This window comes from Physeter macrocephalus, chromosome 13, assembly GCF_002837175.3.
Source record: "Physeter macrocephalus isolate SW-GA chromosome 13, ASM283717v5, whole genome shotgun sequence".
Classification (NCBI taxonomy): Eukaryota; Metazoa; Chordata; class Mammalia; order Artiodactyla; family Physeteridae; genus Physeter; species Physeter macrocephalus.
Genome location: NC_041226.1, coordinates 77,641,950 through 77,650,238, shown reverse-complemented (window position 1 = coordinate 77,650,238; position 8,289 = coordinate 77,641,950).

The following is an 8,289-nucleotide window of genomic DNA, read 5'->3' as shown; positions in this document are numbered from 1 at the left end:
GCAACGGGAGAGGCCACAACAGTGAGAGGCCCGCGTATCGCAAAAAAAAATAATAAATAAATAAATAAATAAAATAAATAAAAAGCACTTATGCAAAAAATAAAGTAAAAAAACTGGGGGCATCAAATTAAGGACCCCATGGATGAAATTAATTGACAGGTAGTGGTACAAGGAAAATAGTCTCAAGTCTATATCTGGAAGCTAATATCTAAATATGCAAAAACTGCTTGGAAATTAACAACAAATCAAAAGTAACCCTGATGTAAAAATGAGTAAAGGATATGAAAGGGTGATCTCTATAAGAAAAAAAGAAAAACCCTAAAGCTAACAAACTCATGAAGAGATACTCAGAATCATTGATAAATATAGAAATGAAAACTACAACAAAAATATACCCTTGGAAATTTTGGAATGAAAAAATTAACTAACTGGATGTTGCCAAGGATTAGTGCGGATTTGAGTATATATATATATATAAAACTTCATGCCTTGCTTTGCGAGTGTGGACTGGTATACCATTTGTAAGAGCAATCTGTCATTTAGCCAAATTACGCACATAGCACAGTAATTCCATTCTTAGCTATATACCCCAAAGAAATTCTCACATAGGTCTCTACAGAAACATGCTCAAAAATATTCATCGCAGTGTTATCTGTGTTACAAAGAGTTGGTTTCAAGTTGGCTGTCCATCTCTGGGAGAAGAGAAAATTAAAGTTGATAGTTATAAACCAAGGAGAATTATGAAGCAGTTAGAAGAAGGAGTTAGAGGCAATGAGTTAAATATATACATGGCAACATGGATGGATCTTAAAAGCATTTGCTTATGAAGAAAGAAACAGTATAACATACGTAGCACAATACGATGAAGAGACTTTAATCCACATACACACCAAATAAAAAATACGCCTTTTTTTTCAAGACTACATTAAGCATCTATCTATCTACTACAAGGTACTAGAAGATAATTCGATAATATTATAAAAATTAAAATAACATAAAATAAAAACTAATGGCTCTGCTCCTCCCCAGAACAATTTCTTCCTCTCCCTCTCTCTTTCTACTTATTTTTGGAGAGCTCCTAGGTGATTACAGTGTGAGGTAAGAATAACTATTGAACAGAATATAAAATCCACAAAAAAAGAATAAAAAGTCTCCAGTGGCCTTTTCCTCTTATGAACGTCTTCACACAAGATTCCAATTACAGGTGAGAGAACCAGATTACTTAGTATAAGTGGTATCTGTGCCCCCGGGCACCTGAGATCAGAGCTCCTCCTGACTACATGCAGAGCCAGAGGAGCTGTTTCCCACAAAAGGGTGCCAGGCAGCCCCAAACCCCAGGTGGGCCTTACTCTACCCAACAATAATTAGACTGGATGTTTGGAAGTTTCTGATTCTCAAAATACATTTAAGACAAGATGTTTGATTTCAGGATGATAAAGATTCATTAGTGCATGACAATTAATCACTATAAATTCAGGATTCAAATGATTCCACTTAAATAATTCAGTATTATTGGGTGCTTTGCTTTTACTACACGAAGTACAGAGAAAAAAAGAGAAAAATATATATATATTTTGGATCTTGCCAATAGGAATTCCAGGTTAGATGGGTTTCGGTCTGTCATTAGTGCCGTATAATGTCTCAGGATGAGATATATGTCAGATTTTTGTAAATGATTAGGAAAAATTACTGATTACTGAGGAAATTATTTGTATTGGAATTTTAGGCAAAACCCCTTGCATATGCTCTAAAATTTCCTGTTGATTATTCTGAAATTCCAACACTGGATGGAACTCAATTCCCCCTCTCGTACCTATTCAGGCAACAACGTGTTTATCATGAGTTTGGGCAAAGCTTCATTTTAATTACTGCACATGTGTTCTAGTGATAGAAAAAGCTTTCGATCTAGAAGGGATCTTTGGATTCTTACTATCTCCAGTTTTAGTTTTATTTTAAAAAAAAGAAATTAAAGTCCAGCGAAATGACGTACCTGGCTCTAGGAGGTGGGAGTGTCGGTCTCATTCCAAGCTCTCACTCTGACGTCAGGACAATGTTAAGGCTCTTCCCAGATTTGTCTTCCCCAGTGAATGATGTCTTTCTGGTGTATTCATAGTAGATGATACCTAGTCGTCCAGAACCTTGATGTCTGCATGACTGATACTAAAGTGCTCTGTCACTTTATTTTTTACAGCTTATTTCTTTAAAATTTGTTGGGTTAGCTATTTAATGTTTTTAATCATAAGTAACATAGTATTGTTGAGCCATTAAATGCATTTGTTCCAAATTTGTTATATGTATATATATATACACACACACGTATATACGTATATGGGTGTAGTATGTATGTGTATATGTGCTATATATACATGTATCTATGTTTTATGTGCATATATGTTTGTATGTAAGTGTACATATATACCCTTGAATGTGCAAGGCTCCATTCTAGACATAAGGAGCACGATGATGAAGGAAACAGATGAAATTCATGCCCTCAGGGAATTATAGTTCAGAAGAAATCATTTCTATCAAAACAAGCAAACAAAGCAGACACCAATTCAGAAGTGGATGTGGCTTAGTTGTTGCAGAGTTTTATGGTCACACGTGTGTGTGTGTGTGTGTGTGTGTGTGTGTGTGTGGTGGAAGGAGGGAATGTGGAATGGGAAACGGGTTAAAAGAAATTGTGTATTTCTTTTATAAAGGTCTTAGAAATTTGAAGAAAATTACATTTGTCTGGGTGGCTTTATATGAATATTTTCATAGGAATATCTTTCAACTGCTGAAAATTACTGTGAGCTGCTTGTGCTGATGACGTGGGGGGGCGGGGTTGCCACTTTCTTTTCCTTCCCGACATTTTTCACTCTAATCTAGAGCATGATTTACCAACTGATTCTACTCACTTTGTATTTTATGAGATTTTACCTTTTCAGTTTTTCATATGAAAATATTTCCCCCATTCTTCCTAAGCGTGTGTGTGCTTGATGTTTAAGCACATGGACTTTGGGTAAAATGCAGGTTTCTGATTATAATACCTTCTTTAGTACACATTAAACTCTACTCACAGGAAACTGATGGCTTGGTCGATTTCCTTTCTTGACTTTTCCCCAAGTTGTCCTCAAATACGTGCTTTATTCTTCCTTGAAATGACACATCCCGGTGATTCCAACCAGTCCTTTATGCAAATAATTCCCACTTCCAGATGCTAAGCCTTGGACTCTCTTCTGAGCATGAGTGCCATTTGTCCAGGGGCTAACGAACATCTCCAGCAGGCCACTGCATAGCAGTATATTAATTTTCCGGAAGCATAAACTGCCCTGGCTTCTTTGTTTCTATCCGTGCTAGAGCATTCTTTTAGTTGTTCAGGTTTGAGAACTTTAAAAACCATTTTAACTCATCTTGCACCTTCACTTCTTAAAGCCACTCAGTCACCAGATACTTCTGATTCTTTCTTTGCCATCCTTCACCCGGATACGGAAAACGAATCAGAAAGTAAATTTACAGTGTTTTTCTAAGGAGAGACCAGTAGGTGGAGAGACATATATGGGAACTACCACTGGGAAAGATTTGGGTTGGGATAACTTGTACATGAGAATATTTTGAATGTTTTATTTTGGTTATGATTTTAAGGCCTAGGCTGGAAACTTAACTAGCTTTTATTTGATTTTCTGGAAAATATTTTTGAAGTTCCAAATATATAAATGGGTATGGGATAAATTAGGAGGATGGGATTCACAGATATATACTACTATATATAAAATAGATAACAACAAGGACCCACTGTATAGCACAAGGAACTGTACTCAATATTTTGTAATAAACTATAAGGGAAAATAATCTGAAAAAGAATACATATACACATATAACTAAATCACGGTGCTGTACACCTGAAATTAACACAACCCTGTAAATTGTTCAATAAAAAATAAATAAATCAAATGTGTTTGGGGCATACTTTGCTAGGCATTACCTGTTACTGGTAACAAATCTCTAGAAACCACTAGAACTTCCTCTTGGAAGCAGAGGTCAGCTCTTTTTTACATTGGTGCTGACTAATACCCCCGATGCAGGCGAACATGCACATCTTGGAGATGTGCTCCCAGATATGAGCATGGCACTCTGCTTTGTACCCACGGCCAGGCAGTGCTTCCGGGGGCCCGTAGTTCCGCTGCGGATCTGATGTTCACTTGCAGAGACAAGAGATGGAGAGAAATGTGCTTCATTACTCTCACCCCTCAGCTCAGAAAGGCATCTCCTGCCATCAGCTGCGGATTCTAAGAGCCATTCTGTCTCCTCCAGAAGGCAAAGCTTGGCAAAGTTAGGCCTGCCACAGGAATATCGTACAATCTGTGCTTTACGGTCTCCTCTTTGCGTGCATAAAGGTTTACTCTTCCAAGACTCAAAAATTTAAAAATCACTACTATCTCTCTTTGCCCTATTTAATGCTTTCAGCCTCGAGCTCCGTATTGTTTGATGAAAACGTTGCCTCTGGAGCTTTCTTTTCATTTCCATTGCTTGGTGCCTCCTTGCCATTCATTCACGGGAAACCTTTTCTGTCACCTTGTTTTGGGGTGATTTCATAAGTGAGAAAGAGCTATTTTTAGTTCTAATAGAGTCTCACATTCATTGTATGTGATACAACATTTTAACCCATTGACATTTCGATAAACTTGCTCTAAATCTTTAAGTTGTACTTACACTTAAATATTTTATGCTGTTTTCTCTTCTTTTGCCATTTATCTTCATTTTCTTTATGGATCATTTTCCTTTTTCCTGTGAAATTGGAGTTTCCAGTATGCTTTCCAAACCTTCTTTCCATTTTATAGGAACATACCAACGTTAACTAATTTTTGCATGCCCTCACCTCAAATATTTACTTGGCATTGCCTTCCTTGCTCCAAGATGAAATCTTAAGAATACTTGTGAATTTCCTCGACTCCTCTTTTCTCTGAGTCTAAAATTATCTATTTCCAAAATATTATTAAACTCACTCTTACTATACATCTATTTTCCTTTAAGAAGCTTTACATAAAAATAATTTTTCAAATTCTCATTTTCATTATCATCATCCATTAGGGTTTAGCAATGCAAGATCCATTGTTTCCCCACTCTTCCTTCTTTAGTGGTCCCTGAGATACCTGCTCTGATTTCATGGTCATTTCTTGGAATACTTATGGTATTGAGAGGTGACGTACATGGACGATGCAGGAGGGTCTTGCCAGTGAAATAGGGTCCGCGTGAGACAGTTCAGTACGTGACAGGAAACTGGTGACAAAAGTGTGGGAAGAGAGGACGTAGCCCATTGATCAGCAGTAGAAAAGAAGCAGCTACTTCCATCAGGGCTGGAGTAATCAGGGGGCCAGGTGGTGTTGCCAGCACTGTCGGGCTTCTCCCCCACTCCTACTTGCCAGTCTCCCGTCAGGGCCTCCTATTATGGGAAGCTATTGAGAAGCCAGCTGGCCAGGGGACCCGGGACTCTTGGCTTGAGGACATAGACTCTGGGGACGGGCAGGGCATGGGCTTAGAGCAGCAAGCCAAGCCCAGCAGAATCCTTCCTGAACTTTGCGATTCCAAGGCTATCTTCAGAAGCAGCTACTTCCATCAGGGCTGGAGTAATCAGGGGGCCAGGTGGTGTTGCCAGCACTGTCGGGCTTCTCCCCCACTCCTACTTGCCAGTCTCCCGTCAGGGCCTCCTATTATGGGAAGCTATTGAGAAGCCAGCTGGCCAGGGGACCCGGGACTCTTGGCTTGAGGACATAGACTCTGGGGGCGGGCAGGGCATGGGCTTAGAGCAGCAAGCCAAGCCCAGCAGAATCCTTCCTGAACTTTGAGATTCCAAGGCTATCTTCTTTTTTTTTTTTTTTTTTTTTTCGCGGTACGCGGGCCTCTCACTGTTGTGGCCTCTCCCGTTGAACTGCCCTGGCTTCTTTGTTTCTATCCGTGCTAGAGCATTCTTTTAGTTGTTCAGGTTTGAGAACTTTAAAAACCATTTTAACTCATCTTGCACCTTCACTTCTTAAAGCCACTCAGTCACCAGATACTTCTGATTCTTTCTTTGCCATCCTTCACCCGGATACGGAAAACGAATCAGAAAGTAAATTTACAGTGTTTTTCTAAGGAGAGACCAGTAGGTGGAGAGACATATATGGGAACTACCACTGGGAAAGATTTGGGTTGGGATAACTTGTACATGAGAATATTTTGAATGTTTTATTTTGGTTATGATTTTAAGGCCTAGGCTGGAAACTTAACTAGCTTTTATTTGATTTTCTGGAAAATATTTTTGAAGTTCCAAATATATAAATGGGTATGGGATAAATTAGGAGGATGGGATTCACAGATATATACTACTATATATAAAATAGATAACAACAAGGACCCACTGTATAGCACAAGGAACTGTACTCAATATTTTGTAATAAACTATAAGGGAAAATAATCTGAAAAAGAATACATATACACATATAACTAAATCACGGTGCTGTACACCTGAAATTAACACAACCCTGTAAATTGTTCAATAAAAAATAAATAAATCAAATGTGTTTGGGGCATACTTTGCTAGGCATTACCTGTTACTGGTAACAAATCTCTAGAAACCACTAGAACTTCCTCTTGGAAGCAGAGGTCAGCTCTTTTTTACATTGGTGCTGACTAATACCCCCGATGCAGGCGAACATGCACATCTTGGAGATGTGCTCCCAGATATGAGCATGGCACTCTGCTTTGTACCCACGGCCAGGCAGTGCTTCCGGGGGCCCGTAGTTCCGCTGCGGATCTGATGTTCACTTGCAGAGACAAGAGATGGAGAGAAATGTGCTTCATTACTCTCACCCCTCAGCTCAGAAAGGCATCTCCTGCCATCAGCTGCGGATTCTAAGAGCCATTCTGTCTCCTCCAGAAGGCAAAGCTTGGCAAAGTTAGGCCTGCCACAGGAATATCGTACAATCTGTGCTTTACGGTCTCCTCTTTGCGTGCATAAAGGTTTACTCTTCCAAGACTCAAAAATTTAAAAATCACTACTATCTCTCTTTGCCCTATTTAATGCTTTCAGCCTCGAGCTCCGTATTGTTTGATGAAAACGTTGCCTCTGGAGCTTTCTTTTCATTTCCATTGCTTGGTGCCTCCTTGCCATTCATTCACGGGAAACCTTTTCTGTCACCTTGTTTTGGGGTGATTTCATAAGTGAGAAAGAGCTATTTTTAGTTCTAATAGAGTCTCACATTCATTGTATGTGATACAACATTTTAACCCATTGACATTTCGATAAACTTGCTCTAAATCTTTAAGTTGTACTTACACTTAAATATTTTATGCTGTTTTCTCTTCTTTTGCCATTTATCTTCATTTTCTTTATGGATCATTTTCCTTTTTCCTGTGAAATTGGAGTTTCCAGTATGCTTTCCAAACCTTCTTTCCATTTTATAGGAACATACCAACGTTAACTAATTTTTGCATGCCCTCACCTCAAATATTTACTTGGCATTGCCTTCCTTGCTCCAAGATGAAATCTTAAGAATACTTGTGAATTTCCTCGATTCCTCTTTTCTCTGAGTCTAAAATTATCTATTTCCAAAATATTATTAAACTCACTCTTACTATACATCTATTTTCCTTTAAGAAGCTTTACATAAAAATAATTTTTCAAATTCTCATTTTCATTATCATCATCCATTAGGGTTTAGCAATGCAAGATCCATTGTTTCCCCACTCTTCCTTCCTTAGTGGTCCCTGAGATACCTGCTCTGATTTCATGGTCATTTCTTGGAATACTTACGGTATTGAGAGGTGACGTACATGGACGATGCAGGAGGGTCTTGCCAGTGAAATAGGGTCCGCGTGAGACAGTTCAGTACGTGACAGGAAACTGGTGACAAAAGTGTGGGAAGAGAGGACGTAGCCCATTGATCAGCAGTAGAAAAGAAGCAGCTACTTCCATCAGGGCTGGAGTAATCAGGGGGCCAGGTGGTGTTGCCAGCACTGTCGGGCTTCTCCCCCACTCCTACTTGCCAGTCTCCCGTCAGGGCCTCCTATTATGGGAAGCTATTGAGAAGCCAGCTGGCCAGGGGACCCGGGACTCTTGGCTTGAGGACATAGACTCTGGGGACGGGCAGGGCATGGGCTTAGAGCAGCAAGCCAAGCCCAGCAGAATCCTTCCTGAACTTTGAGATTCCAAGGCTATCTTCTTTTTTTTTTTTTTTTTTTTTTCGCGGTACGCGGGCCTCTCACTGTTGTGGCCTCTCCCGTTGCGGAGCACGGGCTCCGGACGCGCAGGCTCAGCGGCCATGGCTCACG